We start from the raw sequence: 13919 nt of genomic DNA, 5'->3' as shown, positions 1-13919 counted from the left end.
TTCAATATATGTTGTCACAAGCTACAACTGTTTGGGATCTTCTGCCTAGTTCATTTAGGAGTTCATTGATTTCACTTTCAAGGGTGTGTCAGTGCTGGAACTCAGCATTCCATAATCTAACATTCTTCAGATGTGGTGAGTCTACAGCTCCTGGAGTTGTGGTCCTAAGGCATTTGGGGAGCATAAGGTTGGAAAAGATCTGTATAGCTCTCATATTCATAAAAACACAAAGTGTGCTCTTGTAGATATTGCTAAGCTACAATTCCGAGCCCACATGATCAGCAGTGAAGGACAGAAGAGGATGATCTGGATAAATATACACTGTGCACCCATACATGCATTCACTCAAAAAAGATCCACTTCCCAAAGCCTTCATTGTTTGCTAATGACAAATCATGTGAATTACAGCAAAAGAGCTGTTCGAACACAGAGCAATTCTGTTATCTATTTAATCAAAGGGTATTTTTCTAGACTTTACAGACCAGCAGACAAAAATCTGTTGAATTTAAACAGAGCATGGGCTCTGGAATGAAGTGGCCAAAGGTTCATTAAACAATGACTATTAGTTACAGTTTCTAGGTTGGCTACTGCCATGGCAACAAACGGAAAAAAGGCAATTTGTAAGGTACTATTCATTTTAAATCTACATTTTTTAATCAATGGCCTCTGTCTACTGAATTATTGTATGAATACTATGTGCCTCATGTACCATTTTGTTTCAAGCTGGCTTCCTCTTGAGCTGGTTACCAGAAAACAAAAACAGACTAGATGTGTCTACACCCCACTACACTTAGAATATCGCAAATAGAATGTTTTGTTAAAAATTCATGAGAATCACAACAAGCAAGGTTATACTTGAGATGTAGCAGTGGCTTTATGCTTTCCATGTTCACAATCATATTGCAAATCCTATCTTGAATTTGTTGCTGTGCTGAGAATTTGTCCCAAACTATAGTTCTAAGCAGACAGACACGACTGGGATTTTTTCATGATTCTGGTTAAGTTTGCAGTTGCTTGTACATCATTTTTGGAAATATGTTTTGACATATTCTTTACCAGTCAAGTCCATGTTTAGACTCTGGGGCCTTTATTACTTGTTCCTATTTGGAGTTATTCTTGTTGGGAACCAGCAGTGAAATCCAGCAGGTTCTGACAGGTTCTGGAGAATCAGTAGCAGAAATTTTGAGCAGTTCGGAGAACCTGCAAATACCACCTCTGGCTGGCCCCAGAGTGGGGTGGGAATGAAGATTTTGCAGTATCCTTCCCCTGCCATGCCCACCTAGCAACACACCCACTAAGCCATACAGAACTGGTAGTAAAAATTTTTGGATTTCACCACTGTTTGGAACCCTGTCTCCACTGACTATTTACCACTCAGTTTTCTGTGCTCCTTTCATATGTATCTCCTTTGCATAGCCAAATTTGGAGCCAGATTCAAATTGGCTCCAATTTGTTTCCAGTAAAATTGAGCTCAGCAAACCTCTAGTTTGGGAAAGCAGAGGGGTACCCAGAAAGTAATGGGAGTTGAACGAGGCTTTTGTAGCATTTGCCACTTCACTATATTTGTCATTTTTATTCTCCAACCCTCTCTAGAATTAAGATGCATAGTTCAGCAGCTGCTCATGTTCGGTTCTGCTGTATGAGAATCACATTCACATCTATCTCCATCCTCTTTGGGGTTGTTTCTACTTCAGTGTCTGCCTTACTGGAGAAAAAAATCAGTCTGCCTTTAATGACTAGTACTCTCACAAACAATAATGGAGGAAAAAACTAAAAACTGGGACACCATTCAGTAATGCTTCAGAACAAATGCAATGAATGCAGGAAAATGACTGTTAACAGGAGCAGCAAATTGAATGCTGGCATTGATTGATTGATGGATGGATGGATGGATGGATGGATGGTTAGATAGATGAATAGCATTTTAAATCAATAGTGGGGTAAAGTTTATGAAGTATTCTTGCAATAGAAATACGCAGAGCATATATATTCATTCTCATTCAGATATATCTGCTGTGATGTACTGCTCCAGAATTGCACGCATACAAACATGCAAGTACACATGCACCACACACAAAAAAAATGAATTAACAACCCCACCATCCAATATCTGTCCTGATGAATAATTTAATTGCATAAAAGGCTAAACAATAAGAAACCACTTGCATTTTGTAAAGTGCTTTAAAATGCCCCTTTCTATCTTCTAAGTTTAATTTTTTGTGGAAAGTGCTCCCTTAATTGCTTTAGTGTTTTGTGAATTGTCACAAACTTCTAACCAGTGTTTCAGATGGTTTTTGCATGCCATTCTGGCCTGGGCTATCAGTATTGCTCAGATTGGGGCTGGGGAGGAATGCAGATCAGACTGCAGTCCACACAGAGTTTCTATTATGCAGGTTAGATTTTCTTTGCTTTCAGCAGAGCCGGAACTACAACAGCAGGCACGATGTTAGATTGAATTCACTGGCTATACATTTGAGGACTAAGGCTGTCGCAAAGGTGCCAATTAGCCTGGTAAATTTCGCAAGGTGGATAGCAATGTATTAGGATAAAGACCGAGACAGTAAACTGTCAGAAAAAGGAATCACTATCATATGTTAATGACTTCCTGCCACTACTGACCTGAAACAAATTAAAACCACTGATGCAGGCATTAAAGCTTCTCTTTCCCATCATTAACGATAGCCTGAAGCTATCCCGTCCCCCAATATTCTCCTTTCCTATCTTGTCTTTTTGCTTTGTCCTTTTAAATTGGACCTGAGTGATAGTAGACCAAATTAGCCATCATTCTTGATCATTTGGGTTGTGTACCGGTGATAATAGAAACCCGTTTTTTTCTTGGCAGAAATGTTAGATAGGTTGCTCCAAGTGTGCTCAGGAGTAATTATTTACCTTTAAAAAAAAGAAGTCTAAGTATTTAGTATGTGGCGTTAGTGGTTATTAACTAAGGGTTTTTATTACCACTCCCCTCTTGTGACTCATTCTTTCATAGTTGAGAAAATAATCTTACATTTATCTGAGAATTAAACATTTTGGAAGAGGTTGCAGGAAGCTTCCACTTGTTGCCCATTTCTTCTCTGTGTTGTTGTTTTTTTAAGAGAAAGAAAGCTTGTAAAATGTTACATCTGGAATTTTGGCTTTCCTCCTTTTAATTTCTTTCTATTTACATTTGATTGAATTCATGTGTTGGAAGGAAAGAACAGTGCAAAAGTTTGCACTGTTCTTTTAAATATGATAAGAGACCATTTTATAATGTGCAAAAAGAGATATTTATTTTATTCTTTCCCAGATGTTGTTTCTTTTAAAAATTTTATTGGTTGGTTAGTTAGTTAATTGGTTGGTTGGTTTATTATTTTTTTTTGTAAATTGAAAAGGCATTTACTTACAGTCCTAGCCAATCTCAATGAACATGCAGTGTTATGTGACAGTGTCACTTTTCCAGTTGTGTGAACTTCAGTCCCCAGAATTCTCAGCAGTAGTGCTGCAGATTAAGGAAAATTATAAAAATTATTTAGACTGGGAGCATTTTCAACGAGCCCCAGAGACGAGAGGGTGTCCTCTTAGCAGGCAACAGCAGCTTGTAACCTTCCCTGCAGACTTCCCCATTGACTTTCAGGTCAAAGTCAGGGAAGGTTGCAAATGGTGATCACATGAACTCAAGGTGCTTGGCTTGGCTTGGTTCTAAGTGCAAGTGAGTTGCCAAGTGTCCAGATCACAATCATGTGACTTCAGGAACACTGCAAAGGATGTAACTTTGGGCACAGATCAGTTCATTCGGCTCCATAATAACTTTATAAGAGCTCAAGCTCAATTTGAATGTTATTTCTGTTTCTATTATTTACTGATTTATTCAAATTTATTATAGTTGCTCAACTCTAATGGACTCTGTTTTCTGCAGTATTTGCTATCCTGCTTAATTCTATGTCTCCTGAAAATTTAAATATTATTTCTTCCTCTAAATTATTGATTTTATTTTTATTTATTTATTTATTAATCATATTTATATACCGCCCTATCTCCCGAAGGACTCAGGGCGGTTTACAGGCACTTAAAAATACATAACACAAATACAATATAAAAACAATTAAAAATGTTGAAAGGTACAGGACCTAGGATTGAAGATTATTGCACCGCCGTACATTTAATTCAGGAACCATTGATAAGCATTCTGAGTGTAATTTTCAAACCAATTCCATATCCTTTGAATAATGGCATTCAGCCCACATTTTCTTCTATAAAACATGTCCCTTGCATTGTGTTTCTGAGCAACAGGTAACAGTGAACTTTTCATCCTGAAGTTAAGACTGGGTTCACAGATTGCCCTATATTTATTTTAAATATATTTTGTTAAGTAATACCTATGCACTTAACGCTATGTAACACCAAGAGTTATTATTTGCAAATTGAGAAATCATATAAAGTATTTAAATAATTAAATATATATATGATAGTATTAGCTCCTCAAGTTGGAATTCTAATTTGGACTATTTTGTTCTCTAGGATTTTGGACCACTTATTAACAGTTCAGAAGCAAATCCATTAACACTTTTATTCCGTCCCTTCAGGTCAGTTTTTCATAATTTTTATTTTATTAAAGGTTTTTACATATGTAAAAGATAAACAAGAAATTGTATAGATTAAAATTAAAGGAGAAAGAAAAATAATGAATAAAAGTCATTTTATTATGTATAAAAGTATATATAAAAGTCATTTTATTATATAAAAACAGAGGGATAGAATCAAGATCACATGAAGTGTTAGTGCCACTTTATAATGCCTTGGTAAGGCCACACTTGGAATATTGCATTCAGTTTTGGTTGCCACGATGTAAAAAAGATGCTGAGACTCTAGAAAGAGTGCAGAGAAGAGCAACAAAGATGATTAGGGGACTGGAGGCTAAAACATATGAAGAATGGTTGCAGGAACTGGGTACGTCTAGTTTAATAAAAAGAAGGACTAGGGGAGACATGATAGCAGTGTTCCAATATCTCAGGGGTTGCCACAAAGAAGAGGGAGTCGGGCTGTTCTCCAAAGCACCTGAGGGTAGAACAAGAAGCAATGGGTGGAAACTGATCAAAGAAAGAAGCAACTTAGAACTAAGGAGAAATTTCCTGACAGTACAATTAATAAGTGGAACGACTTGCCTGCAGAAGTTGTGAATGCTCCAACACTGGAAATTTTTAAGAAAATGTTGGATACCCATCTGACTGAGATGGTGTAGGTTTTCCTGCCTGGGCAGGGGGTTGGACTAGAAGGCCTCCAAGGTCCCTTCCAACTCTGTTGTTATATTATATTATATTAAAGTAGTAATAGAAAAGACAGTGCAGGTAGAAAAAGAATAAAAAGCATAGCAATAGCACTTTAACTTATATACTGCTTCATAGTACTTTACAACCCTCTCTAAGTGGTTTAGAGAGTCAGCATATTGCCCCCAACAATCCGGGTCCTCATTTTATCAAAGTTGGAAGGGTGGAAGGCTGAGTCAACCTTGAGCCTGGTGGGATTCGATTTGCCAAATTCGATTTGCTGACAGCAGGTGATCAGCAGAAGTAGCCTGCAGTACTGCACTCTAACCACTGTGCCACTGCAGCTCATGTTGAAAAGCAGTTTTCAATCTTATTTACAACAGTTACAAATTATCTTTCCTCCATGTTTAAAATTACAGCAAGTTTCTCTTTTCCTGTATTCAACCCTTTTTAATCAGCAAATTCTTATATCATCAATTTATTTTTTCTATTTTCAGCAAATGTCTGTAAGAGTTTCCAGTCTTTTATCAAAGTATTTGTTGTCTTATCCCTGATCAAGCAGATCAATTTCACCATTTCTGCAAGTTCTGGTATTTTCCCAATCTACTTCTCCATTGTGGATATTTCAATAGTTCCTGAATATTGGCCTTTAAAATTCTTCGTATTATAGTTTGTGTTTGTGTTTGTGTTATTTGTTTGTTTGTTTTATGTTTTACTTTCTCACAAGTCCTCCATACATGGTAAATGTCCCATCTGTATTTTTACATTGCCAGTATTATTTAGAAGGATCTTTATATATCTTTGGTATTTTCTGGGGAGTCATATACATCATCTTATAAAACGTCTTTCTTAAATTGTAACACAATGTGAATTTTAGTTCTTTTATTCACATTTTCTCTCAATGGTCCATCTTTAGGTTATAACCAACATTCTTAAGCTATTTCATTACTCATTTTAGCAATAACATGTTCATCCATTATGTACATAATTCAGTGTCAAATTCTACCTTAATGTTGTTCAACACCGTGTCTTTTTATCTATATTAAATCTTTCTCTTAATTGTATATATGAAACCATTAAAAACTGAATCTCTCTGCAGTCAGATGTTCATCTTAAGCCCTCCAACTTTCTTGTACCAACAAATCTTGATATATTAAATCATTTGCTTTGACTATTGTTTCTTTTCTATAAAATGCTTCTTATGCTGTAACCAGAAACAGTATTTTTTGGCCACATTACCTTTAACTTATCATATCACAAAAGCCATGCCTACCTCAGATTGTGTCCTTCAAATTCTAACAATCTCTTATTTCTCAATAGCACACATTCTTTCATCTAAACCAGTAGTGGGTTGCTACCAGTTTACCCCCGGACCCGGCAAACTAGTAGCGGCGGCATTGGGAGGTTCTGCCCACCCGCCCAGATGTCTCTGTGCATGCGCATAAGCTTCTGTGCATGTGCAGAAGTGTTGCGTGCATGTGCACAGAAGCCCATGAGCGAACCAGTAGCGACGGGATTTGAATCCCACTACTGATCTAAACCAAACAACAGACTGCAAAATACAGTTTAAAAAACAAATCTTTTTGCCATTGCTTAATAGGTGAGTCATTAGCCACAGTAACAGGTATTGCTTGAAATATAGATATCACTGTTGGTAGTACATTCATTTTTACCACAAAAATTCTCCCAATGATAATTGCAGTTTTTCCCATCTTAAAAATATTTCTTAATTTCATTTCATGCTTTAACATAAAATTTTGGAAATAACATGATTCATATTAGAGATAGTAATATTCAGATACTTTACTTTTTTATCAAATTTGTTTTAACCAGTTTTTGCCATCATTTCTTTTTGATCTGCCATTTTATATTTATTGTTAACATCTTCAATTACACTGTTAATTTTAACTTCAGCTAATGCACTAAATTATTTTAATTTTCCATTAATATCTCTAGTCCTTCTATAATTTTTCCAAAATTAAAACCAAATCATCTGCAAATGCCCTTTGTAATGTATCTTTAAGAGTTTTGGAGGGAAAACTGAGCGGGAAAAAGCACGTTGCTGATTGGATGAAGCCTCTGGCTAAACTGTATATAAAGAGAGGGTTTTCCCAGCCCGAGCCGCTGGGTTCACCATATAGTAAAGAGCTGTTGTCACTATCCTGGTCTCCTGCCTCGTTATTGCCCGAATCTAACACTGGCGACGAGGATGGGATCTCGAGGCTAGGAGCGCCAGGAAAAAAGCTGAATTCACCAGGAAGACGCGAACCCAGCAAACAAGGGGCGGAAAGCAGCGATGTCCAGCTACACACCGCCAGCGCCATTCGACCCAGCTAAGGAAAAATGGGGGTCATACATGGCTCGTTTGAGTGTTTCCTCGAGGCGAACGAACTTCAAGGAGTCTCAGACAACAGGAAGCGGCGTATTTCCTGAGCCACTGCGGTCCAGAGGTTTTCGACACCGCAGAATCCTGGCGAGCCAACGCCGGTACAATCGGTGCCGTGGCAGACTCTACAGACCGTATTGAAAGCCCATTATGCACCAACGCCGTCCAAGTATGTGCAACGGTACGAATTCAGGGAGCGTAGGCAGCAAGAGGGCGAGTCCATCAGCGTATACATGGCAGCCCTGAGGAAAGCCACGAACCATTGCGAGTACCGAGACTTGGAAGAGGCATTGCTGGAGCAACTCATTCGTGGGGTCAGGGACATCCGTTTGCGGCGGCTGCTGTCCAAAAGCAACTTGACGCTGGCAAACGCCTTGGATGAAGCCAGGGCTCATGAGATGTCTACCCAAGCGGCGGAAACCCTACAAAAGCAGGTCGCACCAACGGCTGGTGCGAAATCAACCCCGGTCCACAATGAAGAGGTCCAGGCCGAGTCGGACGGTGAGGAGGAGGAAGGAGTCTTCCACACCGGGAGGCCGGAGAAAGAAGACCGGGGTGACTGCGCGAGTTGTGGAGGGCGACACCAACGACAACAATGCAAATTTAAGGATGCGACTTGTCGGCGGTGCGAAACGAAGGGGCACATAGCACAGCTCTGTCGAGCACCCCAACCTTCCCGCCAAAAATTCAAACTGACCAACCAGAGCCCGGGAACCGTCAAGCGGCCCGTGATTGGTCAGTTCAAAAAAGGCGCGAAGTTGAATCAGACTGTCGTGAGAGTGGGTCACGCAACAACACGCCTAGAGAAAAAAATCTTTACAAAAGCCAAGATTGAGGGAGTGCCGTGCCGATTGGAGGTGGACACCGGCTCAGCAATCACGATCATGTCCTGGGACACCCTCGTGAAAGCCATACCTGCCATCGTAAAGCGCAAGCTGAAAACACAGAAATTAAAGGTACAAGACTACCAAGGGAATCGCATCCCTGTTCGAGGGGTAACGTCCGTCCACGTCGAGTATGGACAATACAAGAAAACTCTGCCCATCACCATAGTCGATGGGACCCTGCCAAGCTTGTTGGGACTGGACTGGTTCCGAGCATTGGGCATGGGAGTGACTGGAATCTTCAGAAACGAAGTCAACCTCAAAGACGCACTCATGAAGGAATTTGGGGACGTTTTCAGAGACTGCCTGGGCAAGTACACGGGGACCCCTATTTCTTTTAACTTAGACCCCCAAGTTGCCCCTATCCATCTAAAGGCTAGGAGAGTCCCGTTCGCCCTAAAGCCCAGGATTGACCGGGAACTGGACAAGCTAGTAAACCAGGGAATACTAGTGCCAGTGGACCATGCTAAGTGGGAGACCCCTATAGTCACCCCAGTCAAACCGGACGGGTCGGTCCGGATTTGCGCTGACTATAAGGCAACGCTTAACAAAGCGTTGCAAAAGAGTGCTTACCCCGTCCCGGTGGTACAGCACTTACTGCACTCAATGGGGCAAGGGCAGGTTTTTGCCAAGCTAGACTTGGCCCAAGCCTATCAACAGCTGCCTGTAGATAGCAGCACAGCCAAGCGCAGACAATTGTGACTCACAGAGGGCTTTTAAGTGTACCCGGTTACAGTTTGGGGTTAGTGTGGCTCCAGGGTTATTTCAGAACCTAATGGAGCGGCTATTGCAGGGACTACCAGGGGTGGTACCATACTTTGACGATGTACTGGTATCCGCTGAGAATCTAGAGGAATTAGGGGTAAGGCTGCGAAAAGTTTTGGGCATTTTCCGGTCTGCCGGTCTCAAAGTTAAACTGAACAAATGCCAGATCGGGGTTGAATCTGTGGAATTCCTGGGCTACCGGATAGACAGGGAAGGGATTCACCCACTGAGAGCAAGGTACGGGCCATCAGGAAGGCCCCGGTTCCAAAGAACAAAACGGAGTTACAGGCATTCTTAGGTCTGGTCAATTTCTACGCGGTATTCTTAAGAAATAAGGCAACAGTAGCCGAGCCGCTTCATAAACTACTAGCAAAGACGGCTGCATGGTCTTGGGGAAAGGCGGAAGCTAGGGCATTCAAAGGGGTAAAGAATCTCCTATCGAGTGATAGCCTCCTTATCCAATACAATGGCACGCTGCCATTAGTGTTAAGCTGCGATGCATCTCCCTATGGGGTGGGGGCTGTGCTCAGCCACAGGTTGCCAAATGGCACAGAAGCCCCTATTGCATATTACTCCCGAACCATGTCATCAGCTGAAAGGAATTATAGCCAGCTTGATAAGGAAGCCTTGGCTATAGTCTCCGGAGTAAAGAAATTCCATGAATATGTATTTGGTCGTGATTTCGAAATCATCACGGACCATAGACCTTTGCTAGGCCTGTTGGCAGGCGACCGCCCAACGCCCGTGGCACTTTCGCCCAGACTGACCAGATGGACTATCTTTCTAGCGGCGTATTCTTACAAACTACTACACCGGCCAGGGAAGGAATTAGGGCATGCAGACGCCCTGAGCAGATGCCCGTTACCAGAGACTATCAAGACCCCACTCCGGGGACACCAGTTCTGCTAATTGACTCTTTGGACTCTGGCCCAGTCACATCCAAAGAGGTGGCTCGGGCTTCGTACAAGGACATTACAATAAGGACTGTAATTGGTTGGGTACAACGAGGTTGGCCCGCTGCGCCGGGCGAGCGTTTTAAAGAATTTGTAAAAACGGGGAACTCTCAGCTCAAGGGGTGCCTGCTATGGGGGACCGAGTGGTGATCCCGGAGAAATTGAGGGAAAAGGTATTGGAGCTCCTTCACGAAGGCCACCCAGGGATCGTGAGAATGAAGGGTCTAGCGAGAAGCTATGTGTGGTGGCCCTTAATGGACACGGAAATTGCTGAAAGGGTAGGAAATGCCAGGCCTGCCAGGAGTCCAGACCGCTACCCCAACGGCCCCGATTCGGGAATGGGAGAGACCCCAGGGCCCTGGTCTAGGATCCATATCGATTTTGCGGCCCTTCCACGGCCAAACCTTTCTGGTAGTAGTCGATGCCTACTCCAAATGGCTGGAAATCATTCTCATGAGATCCATGACAGCCGAGGCCGTGATTTCAGTCCCACGGCACCTATTTGTAACCCACGGGTTGCCCGACACTTTAGTCTCCGATAACGGCCCGCAATTCACGGCAACCCAGTTTGAGGGTACTTGGCAGAGGAGGGCATCCGCATGTCCTCTCGGCGCCTTTCCACCCTGCGACGAACGGCCTTGCAGAACGTTTCGATCGGAGCGCAAAGGAAGCATTGTCCAGAATCAGGCCAGGCGATTGGCAAACAAAAATCGATACATTCCTAGCAGTCCAACACAGAACCCCTGTGTAACAACTGGCCGCAGCCCGGCAGAGCTATTAATGGGTCGGAAGCTTAGGTGCCCACTAGACCGTTTAAACCCAAACTACACACCAGACGGTTACAAAGGGCACACGGTAAAACAAGAGGATGGCAGTAGGCGACCTAGTGTGGGCACACAACTACAGCGAGGCCCGACCTGGTTAGCAGGAAAAATCCTAGAAATAACAGGACCAAAATCATATCTAGTAGAGATAGAGGATGGCCGGGTATGGAAGCGCCACATAGACCAAATAAGGAAACGCATAACCGTAAATCAGAATCAGACGAAACAGGCCCTGACTATCAATGTTTGAATCCACAGCTGACTCAAACCCGGGCAAACGCGGACTTATCTGAGTTCCAGGAGGTCCAGCGACGCCAACCGGTTCCTCCTGAAGACAGCAGGGACGACTCTGCAATAATCCAGGGCGGATGGCCTAGAGGAGGAGCTGAGAGGAACAAACAGTCCCTCCGGTCAGCTCGATTCACTCCCAGAAAATGAATTGCGCAGGTCCGAAAGAGTCAGGAGACGCCCAGTCTACTTGCGTGATTACGTAGAAAAATAAGATGTTAATTCTATGTAAATATTGGTAAAGTGTTCTCTGGGAGGGAAGGAGTGTAATGTATCTTTAAGAGTTTTGGAGGGAAAACTCAGCGGGAAAAAGCACGTTGCTGATTGGATGAAGCCTCTGGCTAAACTGTATATAAAGAGAGGGTTTTCCCAGCCCGAGCCGCTGGGTTCACCATATAGTAAAGAGCTGTTGTCACTATCCTGGTCTCCTGCCTCGTTATTGCCCGAATCTAACACCCTTACCATAATTTGTATACTTGTTTTTCAACCTTCACTCCAGTTTTTCTATCATGTTTTAGATCTCCATTCAAAACTTCAAGAGATAGAATGAATAACAGCAGAGAACAAGCATCCCTTTCTGTATCTTACAGGATTTTGTCAATTCCATCAAGTCGGTTTTGACTCCTGATGACTGCCTGGACTAGTCTCTGCAGTTCTCTTGGCAAGGTTTTGGGGCAATGATTTGCCATTGCCTCCTTCCTAGGGCTGAGAGTGTGTGACTGGCCCAAAGTCCCTCAGCTGGCTTCATGCCTAAGGTAGGACTAGAACTTACAGTGTCCAGTTTCTAGCCTTGTGTTTTAAGCACTACACCAAATTTCTTACACATTCCTAGGTCACTAAATCGGAGGCATTCATGGAGTTTTGTTGGGACATCAAGACACAAATTCCATCCCTTATGTATTTCTGGGTATCATCTGCAAGTACGAAAGAGCAGAACACAGCACACATTTTGTCATGTTGACATCACTGTGGTTAGGAATAGGTGTTTATTTATTTATTTATTTTATTTATTTAATCAAATTTTTATACCGCCCTATCTCCCGAAGGACTCAGGCCGGTTTACAGCCTGATAAAAACCATATTTTAAAAACTTATTGAATTAGGCCAAATTTAAAATTATAATTAAAATAATAAAAAACCCCATATAAAAACTAAATTAAAATTAAAATTCTAGGCCAGTCCTGCGCAGATAAATAGATGTGTCTTAAGCTCGCGGTGAAAGGTTCGAAGGTCAGGAAGTTGGCGGAGTCCTGGGGGAAGTTCATTCCAGAGGGTGGGAGCCCCCACAGAGAAGGCCCTTCCCCTGGGTGTCGCCAGCCGGCACTGCCTGGCGGACGGCACCCTAAGGAGTCCCTCTCTGTGAGAGCGTACGGATCGGTGGGAGGCAATCGGTGGCAGTAGACGGTCCCGTAAGTAACCCGACCCTATGCCATGGAGCGCTTTAAAGATAGTAACCAGAACCTTGAAGCGCACCCGAAAGGCCACAGGTAGCCAGTGCAGCCTGCGCAGGAGTGGTGTCACATGGGAGCCACGAGGGGCTCCCTCTATCACCCGCACAGCTGCATTCTGAACTAACGAGCCTCCGGATGCTCTTCAAGGGTTTATGCACTAAAAAAACAAGAAGGGTAAGATAATTAAGTCTGTTTTGGTTTTATTGTAATAGATTCAAACTTAATGGGGATGAAAATTACATAACATACATAACTGCTTCTGCTGCACCACAAGTGAGGCTTTTGTGAACTTGAAGGTGAAGGTTTCAGACCTAATTTGTGCAGCCTCCTAACACAGAAGTTCATAGAACTCCTAAGTGGTGTTCCAGTGCAGAGGAACACCCTCATTAGTTTTCTTCACCTTCTCACTTGCTTTCATTAGAAGCACATTTTATACCATTCCAGCTGAACATCAGGGAACATTATGATCTGACTGAAAGGCATTTCCTTTGTTAACATGCTTCCCCCCCACCCCATCACCGAGCGCTAGAAGAATAATGGTTTTATATCATCTTTTCATCATAAATCTGCAGAGCAAAATATTATTTGTTTGTTTTTAAGTTGCTTTTCAATAAATAGGCAAAGTCACTAGAGACTGAAGAAATAACAGAAAAAGAAATAAGACGACAGAGATTTTTCTTCTTTTCCCCCCAAATGTATATAAATTGCATTGTGAGTATAGAGACATCAAAGTCAGGAAGTTCCCCAAATGGGGAATAGCGAATGCTTCCTTTTCTGAAGCAGCCTTAAGAGCCTTAACCCAAGCATTAATTCAGCTATGTAATATATGTCTCTCCCACAACATCATGACGATGAATATACATCCTGAAGCTGAGGAAATCCTAATGTAGATTGATTTTGTAATTTAAATGCACCAATTTGTTTTCTTTTTGTAGATTGTACTCTAAAAACGTTGCCTTCTTGATGTGCAGGAAAAACATCATCAAATTTTAGAAGGAAAATGTATCTCAGTAAAGACTTCAATCCAGAGTTACTTTGTAAAATAGCAATACTTGATTGTATTTTCTCTAATATTCCAGATTATTCACAAAGTTAATTGTCTCCAGTTTGAATGTCATTAATGAA

This window comes from Ahaetulla prasina, chromosome 1 (genome assembly GCF_028640845.1).
Source record: "Ahaetulla prasina isolate Xishuangbanna chromosome 1, ASM2864084v1, whole genome shotgun sequence".
Classification (NCBI taxonomy): domain Eukaryota; kingdom Metazoa; phylum Chordata; class Lepidosauria; order Squamata; family Colubridae; genus Ahaetulla; species Ahaetulla prasina.
This window is presented reverse-complemented; position numbering follows the sequence as displayed.